Source organism: Diceros bicornis, chromosome 14 (assembly GCF_020826845.1).
Source record: "Diceros bicornis minor isolate mBicDic1 chromosome 14, mDicBic1.mat.cur, whole genome shotgun sequence".
Lineage (NCBI taxonomy): Eukaryota > Metazoa > Chordata > Mammalia > Perissodactyla > Rhinocerotidae > Diceros > Diceros bicornis.
In genome coordinates, this window is record NC_080753.1 from 37792197 (window position 1) to 37803457 (window position 11261).

General features: G+C 34.5%; 1 pseudogene; it reads left to right on the top strand.

The window, feature by feature from the left end:
- The first annotated feature begins 3741 nt into the window (after positions 1-3741).
- Positions 3742-4695, top strand: LOC131413336 (olfactory receptor 2W1-like; annotated as a pseudogene).
- The last annotated feature ends 6566 nt before the right edge of the window (positions 4696-11261 follow it).

An 11261-nucleotide genomic window follows, 5' to 3' on the forward strand; every position in this document is an offset into this window, starting at 1 on the left:
ACCTAGAAACTCAGTCATCAACTTTCTTAGACATTGTACCCGTAAGTCATCTTTTGCTTACCACATTATCTTTTTGTAAGGTTAGCCCTGGGCTTGGGCAGTAAATGTTCTTGCTGACCCAAGAAATTCCTAGTAAAAATGTAATTACTTAAATCACATATGCTCAGTGTAGAAAGACACAACACAATACAATAACCTTTATTCCAGAGTTTCTTTTCATAAAGTCATCTCCAGATTTTTCTGCAAGAGGTTTACCCATGATTGGATCAAATTAACCACCAAGCCAGTTTATAATGACTGGTTCAGACCAGGAAATTCATAGCAGCTTACATTTCAAATAAAAGCAACTCTTCTAACTGAGCCAACCATCGCAGCTTGAGGAGTGGTGGACTGAAAAAAAACCACAGTGGGAAACATATATTAAGTTTCCTCACTGAGCAGGTAAATGATTAATTCTTTCAATATCTCTCTTTTTAGAAGACTGTAATCTAAATGATATATTATTCAAATTCAGAGATTCACAAATATGTAGGGAAATAAAATATCTTAACTATAATTGGTTTCATTTAGAATCATTCTTAATTTTATCTCACTTGTTGAACAAAAATCTATCAGAAATGAGTTCAAGTTAAAGATGCTATGACACTCGATTCTCGTTTACTGATGGATTTTACAGTGCAACAGCCACTGGAGGCCAAATGCACTCGTTGTACCCATGAGTCATCTTTTGCTCACCGCATTTATCTTTTTGTAAGGTTAGCTGTTGTCTTGGGCAGCAAATGTTCTTGCCAGCCCTGTGTGTGCTTTTGTCCAATACTAAGTCCATTATAGAATTGATGTGCTTCTGTATCTTTGCAAGTATATGCACAGATTTGCCTCTCTTTCAGTGAATATTTATCTATGTATATTTTTTAATTTTCTAGCATGTATTATTGAAGTAGGTTGCATACAGGTAATACAGCATATCAAATTTTCAAACACCTTTGTAAAAATTTACCTAATTACTTTTGGGGAACTTTTTTCAAAGCAGTACCTGGGTATAGATTTTGTGAACTTATAAATCTAAATATGTATCCTCCTTACTGCAGTGCATTGATTCATTATGTCACCTTTAAGATACTAATTCCCCTAGGCTTCTGGCATTTCTGGCATTACTCTTTGCATTAACACCCAGCAAAAATTAAATAAAGCCCCAGTCTACTCTGTAAGGGAATTCCAGTACCCTCCACTGTATTTCTGAAAATTATTTACTACGGGAGAGGTAATAATCTACTATGTGGAGTATTTTTATGCAAAGGTCTTATTCATCTTTACCAAAGGGGGAAAAAAACTTGAATAAATTGAGACACACCACATTCTTCAAAAAGAAAATTTTAAATGTAAACTTTTTTTAAAAAACTTAAATGCAGACATTTCAAACAATTTTGTATATTTTATTTTGATTGTAACAAATTGATTTCAAGATTTACTGGGAAAAATGACAGCTTAGTAGACTCAAAATATTTTTTATAAAGAAGGGTAATAAGGAAGGATTTGCTGTGACAGACATTGAAATGTTATCAAGCAACAATTATTAAAAGTACTGATTTGTAGATGATTGAAACAAAATGGACAGCCCCAAAACAGATCCTAGTTCATTTTATTTCAGAATATTGAATATGAAAAGAGTGGCATTACAAATTAGTGAGTAATGACTGTCTATTTGATAAACAGCATGGGAAAATTGATGAAATATCTAGAAATATTTGTCAAACTAAATCTATATCCCAAAAACATACATTGATATAAATTTTAAATGGATTTTTAAAACTGTGAAAAAATTAATACACAAAAAAGGAAGTAAATATATACTTGTATATTTTTTTTGGCCAAGAGGAAAGATTTTCTAAGCAATAAAGCAATTAAAAAATTACAATGGAAATCATAAACATTATAGCATAAACTTAATAGAATCACTTCCGTTGGTCAGAAAACACCATAAACATTTCTTTTTAAATCCTACCAGCAAAAATTTACTTCATATATAATAGACAAGTCAGTGCCATTCTTTATAAAAATCAAAAAGATAAACTCTCGGGAGCAAAATGAATGAACAGAATAAATACATAATACATCAAAGAAAATTTTAAATGGCTAAATCAGACAAATGTTTCATATCACTGGAGTCAGAGAAGTGAAAACTATAAAAATAATATATTTTTTCACCTATCATATTCATAAAAATTTTTCAAAGTGAAAATCATGAACGTTGGTGAAAGAGTGGTGATGGGCGTACTCCCACATGTGGCTCAGGTGAATAGATATTGCATAACGGTTCCAGAATCAAGTGAGAAATATATATCAAGAAGCATAAAATATTGTCATCTTTTACCCCAATGATTCCCTATGTTAGAGTTTATCCTAAGAAACTATCCAGAAAAATGTGCACTGGTTTGTTACATATTTTCTCCACTATGATTTTCATAATAGCCACAAATTGAAATATAATCAACTGAGAACTGGCTAAGGAAAGTGTTGGTTGAATCTTCTTTTCCTACACACCTTTGGGTTACAGATTGAAGTTCATGGCATTCAGCCCCACTTTACATACATGTCTAGTAGTCATTCAAGATTATTGCACTAGAAAGGGCTATCTCCCAACTAGTTCCCTGGTTGACGGACATTCTGGACTGATGGAATTGACAGAGGAGAGCCAGCCAAAGTAAGTTCTGCTACAAGGCCTTTTCAGATCATTGTTTCCCATGACAGTGTGGTGACTCACTACAACTGCCTGTCCCAGGCTACAATATGCCACCTGCAGCCTATAACATCAATTCCTCTCTCATCCTAACTTCACCTCTTGCCATTTCCAAAACACACAGAACACACATTCATAGAGAAACCCCAACCATTAGGCATCATAGGCAGAATTCACAGGTCTGATGTACTTTCCCACACACCTATGGAAATGGTTGAGATGTGAAAAATGAAGTTCATTAACTACAAAGTAAAAAGTTACCAAATATACATTAATAATGTTTAATTAAATATTCGGGAAATATAGCGTTAGTCAACTGTAATGCCTATGAATTCTTAATAGAAGTAAAAATCAAATTTTAATAGCATACTATGTATGTTTTTAATATGAGACTATATCTATATTTTAACATATTTGATATGATGTATGGTGGAATCAACAAAAGTAGAAGTGTCTAGGGCCTTGAAAGGTCTATAAAAATAGCCATGAAAATACTACTGGAAGGGGCAAAGGTAGGCATAAAGGAGTTCTGTATACTAGTCCGGCTCCTTTAAAGAGCAATAAATGAGCTGCAAAGAAAAGGTCATCCAGTTCTCAGATGACTCTCATGCACCTCCCCCATGGAGAAGTGACAAAGTAACTCCTAACACTACAAGCTAGTTGGTTTACAATGTTCCATAAGGAAAAGTTTGCATTGTTCTTAGATATTGACTCTTGAGTGAGCATTTCCAGTTCTGGCAATACGGTGATAGATCGTTTTGGCTATCCAAGCAATAGAACATAGCTCTTTATGCAGCTTGTTAATTGAACACAAAGTGGTCAGGTAAGATGTTTTCCATAATTTGTGAGATTTTGTGGGGAAACGCTGCTCCACTTTTTGTGGGGAAACGCTGCTCCTTCACAATATTGAGTCATCTATGTGAACAATAAAATTTTTATAATCTGTTGTTTCCGCTTTCTAGTCCTTCATTACCCTTATCTACAGAGATCAAGAAGTGAAGATAATGGACACATCCAATGCCAGCTCAGGTAGTGACGTCACTTTGCTGGGCTTTTCTGATCAACCTTAACTGGAGCCCATTATCTCTGTGGCTGTTTTGATCGTCTATATCATGACTCTCCTAAATAATACAGCAATTATTCTGCTGTCTTTTCTGGACAGCCGACTTCACACACCCATGTACTTCTTTCTCAGTAATCTGTCACTTTTGGACATCTGTTACACAACTAGTATTGTTCCTCAGATGTTGGTAAATCTGTGGGGGCCAAACAAATCAATTACTTATGTGGGTTGTATTCTATAGTTCTTCTTTGCCTATGATTTTGGTGCAACAGAATGCCTTTTATTGGCTGTCATGGCCTATGACCGCTACGCAGCAGTCTGCCAACCCCTTCACTACATGCTTATCATGCACCCACAATTTTGTAAGAAGATGGTAGCAGCATCATGGTTGACTGGCCTGTGTGGTGCCCTGAGTATGAGCTCCTTTGCTTTTACACTGCCACTATGTGGTCAACATATGATGGATAACTTCTTTTGTGAAATGCCTGCCTTTCTTAAGATAGCCTGTGAGTACACCAAAGTAATGTATGCTACCATTTACACACTTGGAGTCATTTACCTTCTTTTGCCACTATTTTTCATTCTCTTCTCATATGGAATCATCACTCAAGATGTGACTAAGGTCAAGTCAGGTAGAGAATGGAAGAAGTTGCTTAACACCTGTGGCTCTCACCTCACTGTGGTCAGCCTCTTTTATGGCAGTGCCATCTACATGTACTTGCAACCAAAGAAAAGTTCCACTCAAAATGTGGATAAATTTCTTACCCTCTTTTACACCATTATCACCCCAAGTCTTAACCCATTAATATACACTCTAAGGAATAAAGATGTCAAAGGGGCATTAAAATGGTTTTTTATAAGAATTCAGGGTTCAGAGCAAATGTCAATAGAATAGGAGGAGGATTAATAATAACACTGATTAATATGTATCACTTCATTTACATGTAGTATCTCATTTAATCTGCACAATGACTTTGAAACTCAGACATCTTTGTTCACATTTTTGAGGAAAGAATCTGGGGTCAGAGAAGTTCATTAACTTGCTTGGGTAATAATACTTCTAAGTGAAAATAATGCAAGATTAAAACACAAATCTACCTAACTTCAATATCCCAACTTTTCTAAAACACCACACTACTCTGACTAAAAAAAAAAAAAAAAATTGTGTTGTGAATGTAACAAATCATAAGAGACCAATGCTTTCTGTTTACGCATGAAGCAGCTAATAAAAATACTTTCATTAGTTTATAACAAGCTTTTCTACTATTGCATCACCTTTAATTCTGAAGACTGTGGTAAATTGTTATCAGTGAAATCTTAGCATCACTTCTCCCATAAGATGTCTCAAATCTTCCATTTCTCCCTTCAGATGAACTGCCACTTGTTTTCCTACAAATAAAGAAATTTACCCAAACTAGTTTGAACTTTGATACAGGCTATAGTTTGTTATTTCTTATGGCAATGTATAATGTTTATGAATAAACTTTTTGAAAATTATTAGTGAACTAAGTGATTTAAAATAGTGAATTACTAGTATAAAATAATTAAGTATTTTATGTTGTTGTTGCCCAATCTATTACAATGTACATTTGAATTTATAATATCTGGCTATTGAACAGTCTTTTTTTATATACCATTAGGAGAATAGTTCTAAAAAGGAGGATAAAAATCTATTGGTGAAAAAAATTGTTTGATATTTTTCCTGCAGAGGTATTTGCTTAGTCAATTCTAAAGTAACTAACTCATTCTGAAAATGAAAGGTTTTATCATTTTTGAATGATATTTTGACTTTCTTACCTAAAATGGCAAGTTCAGTGAGAGCATTCTAATGAAGGCACTTCCGTAGACACTTTCAAAGTAATTAGTAGAGAAGAAAAATGCTAAGTCCTTTAGTTAGGAGTTTATTATGCTATTTTAGATCATATGAAAGACCTATTGCTGCACTAGATTAAACTTTTTTCTTGGGAAAATTTTGTCTACATTTAAAACTGTGAGATATTTTTGTTATCAAAAAAAATAATAATTTCAATTGAGTTTATCTCTTGAAGGAGGCCAGCCTTTAAACTGGTATGAAAAAGACTATAATTTCATCTCTGACAGTCTTGGGGCCAAGAAGTTTTGAAATAGATATCCACCTGGCATAAAAATATTGATGTAATGACTTTCAATTGCTAATGCAACCATGTGCCATTTCATCTAGTTAATACCTAGTTATGGAAAATAAGCACAATAACAATTTTCCAAAATGAATTCCATTAGCTGAATGATGCACCTACAGATGATGCTTTATCCAAATGATTATTAAGCAAAATAGTGAAATCTATTAATTGAAAAATTCTACAAGTTATCCCCAATGTTTGAATGGTCAAATTCTTTCACTGTACTTCTTTCTTTTCACTGGATAAAAATTAGTCATAAAAATGCATTCTTTGCTAAAAATTAGTCGTAACAGAGTAAAAAACAATCTAATACATACATAACTAGTTTCAGAAAACTTATTTTAATATTAGAAATTAAAGTCTTTAGACTTTAGAATGTAATTACAGTCTTCAACAAATACTAAATGAGTCCCTACTTTGTGTCAACTACTATAATAGATGCTGGAGATACTTCAGGGGACAAAAGGTAATCCTGGATCATAGATCTTACAGCAAGTATTATTAGCTGACTAAAATAGACAGTTTTTTCTACCTTAGTTGGAAAAAATTTTTTTAGTTCCATGTTACAGAGTATGATATCAGTATGTAATTGTTGATCCATGATTAAATCAATGTATAACAACAATGGTTGAAAAATCAGGAAATTGTAGTCTGAGAATCTCCTTTACCCATGTTTAAAAGGCAAAAGCACGTCTAAGAAGGTGAAAACCTGTTGTCAGCTGAAATTCATTTCTCATAGCAAGATTTATTCTGATGTCATTTTTAGAAGATGATATATAATGGAATCATCTGTAGGACTTTAAAATCAGAGAGCTATGCTACCTCTCAAAGAACTGAATCATATTTGTCAAAAGGCTGATGCTTAGCCAAGATTGAAAACAAGTGGTCTATGAAATTATAAAATCTAGGGATAGGATATTCATAAATTTGAGTCAGTCCATCACTTCATGTACTCTTTATTTATTGCTAGGGCTAACATTCTGTAATGTAGTGCCAAAATTTCAGATGAAAAGAGAGAAATAGATATAGTAACTCTAATGGAAGCAAGGATATTGGGAGTAAAGAAGACATTTCAAGTATGGGACTTGAAATGCCCACTAGATAAGTTTGCAATGGAAAAACTCATTAGTAAATAATTCTATATCCAAATAAATTGTCTTTTATATGTGATGGCAGCAGACAGAAGCTTTTCTGATATGGAATATCTCAGATAGTAGACAATTCAAGTAATTTCTTAAAATTTTCAGAATTCATGCAGCCAAGGAAAAGATCAATCAAAATGTGAAATAAACCAGAAACAGCAGACTAAAGAAAGGAAAAGCAGTAAAGGATTATTTGTTACCAGGGCATGCAATATATTGTTGATTAGTACTCAGCATCCATTTTAGTATCCTTCTGGTTTGTTTTCTTGTACTACAAGAGCTAGAAAATGAAAACTTAATTAGACATGCTCATGTAAGAATTTGAAGTTGAAAGGCAGGTAGAGACTATTCTCTGTAGTGTGTGTCTGTTTTCTCCTGGAAAGTGAAGATGTAGGGATGCTGGCATTTCATCTCGAGCTTGATAGTTGTCAGGATGTAGACTTGGTAGTAGTTTCAGCCAGATTCTCTGCTTCAGTGTGTTTAGTTAATCTAATAAGATTAGCTACAAAAAGAAAACTAGAACTAACACGATGCTTAATGGTGAAATAATTAACATTTTCCCCCTGAATTTAGGAACAAGATAAATTAAAATTCAATTTAAAATTGTACTAGAAACCTTAAAAAAAATTAATAAGTGAATTTAAAAGGTGGCTAGATGCAAGATGAAAATACAAAACTCAACTATATTTTTATATAAGCAATAAACAATAGGAAATTGAAATTTAAAAATAATACCAGTTACAATAGCATTTTTAAAAATCAGATACTAGGAATAAATCTAAACAAATTATGTACAAAACCTCTACATTGAAAACTACTAAACATCACTAAGAGAAATCAAAGAAGGTTTAAATAAATATGGAGATGTACCATGTTCATGGATTGGAAGACATAATATTGTTAAAATGTCAATTTTCCCCAAACTGATCTCCAGATTCAAAATATCTCCAACTATGTAGGCAGAATAATAGCCCCCCAAAGATGCCCCCATCCTTTTCCTTTGAACCTGTGAAGATAGTATGTGGCAAGAGGAAATTAAAGTTGCAGATAGAATTAAGGCTGCTAATTAGATAAATATGGAGATTACCTTGAATTATCTAGATGAGTTCAGTGTAATCACAAGTGTCCTTAAATGATGGGAAAAGGAGGCCAAAGAGTCAGTGTCAGCATGGTCAATGTGAGAAAGACTAGACTGGCCATTGCTGGCTTGAAGATGGAAAGAGGCCATGAGCCAATGAACATGGGCAACCTCTAGAAACTGGAAAAGGTGAGAAAAATGGATTCTCCTCAGAGCCTCCAGAAAATAGTGCAACCCTACCAACACGTTGAGTTTATCTCAGTGACACTCATTTTGGATTTCTGATCTCCAGAAATATAAGGTAATGAATTTGTGTTATTTAAAGCTGCTAAATTTTTGGTAATTTGTAACAGCAGCAATAGGAAACTAACATGCCAACAAAAATTTTTAAGAAATTTACCAGCTGACTCTAAAACTGGCATAGATATACAAATACCTAGAATACCCCCAAACCATCTTGAAAGAGAAGAACAAATTTGGAGGAATTACATTACCTGATTCTTAGATTTACTATAAAACTACAGTAATCAGAACAGTGTAGTACTGGCCTAAGCATAGACAAATAAGTCAATAGAGAGTCCAGAAATAGACATGTAGGGTCAACTGATTTTGATAAAGGTGCCAAGATTATTTAGCAAGGAAAAGATAATATTTTCAACACATGGTGCCAAAATTTCTGGATATCCTATGGAAAATATTGAAGCTAAACTTCTACCTTACACTATACATAAAAATTAACTTGAATTGAATCATAGACCTAAACACAAAAACTTCAACTATAAAGCTTCTAGAATAAAATACAGAAGAATATCTTCACAATCTTAGAGTAAGCAAAGACTAATCATAGAAGGAAAATTCATATATTGGACTTTTCAAAATTAAAACTTTGCCTTTTGGGGGCCGGCCTGGTGGCGTAATGTTAAGTTTGCCCACTTCACTTTGGCAGCCCATGGTTCACAGATTTGGATCCCCAGTGTGAACCTGCACAGCACTCATCAAGCCATGCTGTGGCAGCACCCCACATATAAATAGAGGAAGTTTGGCACAGATGTTAACTCAGGGCCGATCTTCCTCACCAAAACAAAACAAAACTTTGTCTCTTCAAAAGACACCAATAAGGAATTAAAAGGTAAGCCATAGTCATAGGTTATTGCATATTCAGGATGGTCTGTAACTGAAACAGAAAAGTAATTAAAATTCCCATAAATGAATAAAATGACTGCTGGGACTTTTTGTCTCCTCTTTTTGGGGAGAGGATGATTTTCATTTGCCTGAACAATAGCTATATCTGGTTAGGCAGAAGCATAAAATTGTTAGCTAGTTTTTAAAAGTTCATATATGTACACAAGTGTATGTATGGATGCTGAGTAACTAAAGATGAGCTGAATATTAAAATGGATACACAGTTGAATTGTGCTACATTGTAAACTTTCAACTCTAAACCTACTTTTCCATATCCTACTCTGCAGTTCTGGATTTGATCATCTAAAACCTCATTTCTTCTTTGCAAGATGGCGTCTAGTTAGATTCTATCAGATCCATAAAGAGGCATTAAAAGACAGGATGAGGCAAGAAGGAACTGCCTTATTACTCTTGTTTTTGTTCCTGTGAGCATTACCCCAGTAACAACACTTCACCCAGAAATAGTAATTGACTTCAATCTCCAAATATTTTAGTGATCCTAAAACCAGTCTCATTGTACCTCTCCAGAGTTACCAGTATCAACAAGGCAGCACTCACTCCTCAGTGCTCCAGAGGCACCAGCTGCAGTCAAGTGGAGACCTCTGTTTGGTAGTCTGAGTCTCAGCTCTGCAAGTCTCTCCTCAAGCATCTTAATTCTCTTCCCTTTATATCCCCAACCCTAAGAAGTGGAAGATAATTCCTACAGTTATCATGTCAGCCATTTCAGAGTTTCCTTTGTTTTTTAAGTCTTCCAACACCTGTTTAAAATATTTTTATATTAAACTCTCTTTGTTTCAATAACTTACATTTCTTACATGCCTGGACTCAGACTAAATCTGTACCTTTAAAAAATCCTTAAAGTATATTTTAATAGCATATAGAATTATAAGGATAAATTGACAAATATACTCTCATGGTGTATAATTTCAATTCACTTTTCTTAGTTATCATAGGTTAGACAACCCCAACAAACAGAGATACAGAATATTAGAACAACAATTAACAAGCTTGACATAAAGTATACATTCTTCTCAAGTACACATCGTAAATTTTCAATTTTTGATCGTGTTCTAGGTTTTACAATATATTTAAATAATTTTTTAAAACCATTTCCTCTGACCAAATTAAGTTAATATTTTAAAGATAATAAAGACAAATAAATTTTTACATATTGGGGGATTGAAACTCATGGTTAAAAGAATAAATTATAGTAGAAATTTAAAATGCTTAGAACCAGAAGAGTGACATCATCAAAATAGTGAAATATGAGTTTTCTACCATCTTCCCCTCAAAGGACACTGATTTTGACAATCACCAAAAGATGACAGTGCCTCTGTGGAACTCTAGGAGTCCAGTAGAGAAGTCGTAGCACACTGTTGGAACAAAAAAAGTCCAAGATTGCATGCATTGAAGAGGGTAAGAAGAAAAGTTTTACCTTATTACCCATGTCACTCCTCCTCCAAGGAGGTGCCAGTGCCAAGACAGAACTTCTCAGCCTGTGACTTCTCCTTTGGGGGACAGTCAGAGCATGTGATTGAGCACCTGGCTTCCCCAGCTGTGCAGGACACTGCCAAAGAGACCCACTTCTTTCTTACCCCATTCAGAATGCTGAGATGTGCTGCACAAGTGGCAGGCAGGCAGAGTCTGAGAGAACAGCAGCCAGGGCTCTTGGAGAGCAACAAAGGGATGTAGTTCCTACTAACTGCCTTGCAAACTTTATCAGGAAGCCCACACATGAGCCACTGGGGACAACCTCACCTGCAGATACCCACAACTGGCCCAGAGGAAGCCCCAAGGCTCTGCACATCTCACCCACAAACACTCCACCTCTTGGCCAGCTCCCTGTGCATGGCCTCAAGGGTGGAAGGGGAAGCCTTTGCAGACAGCTAGTGAGCCTGCA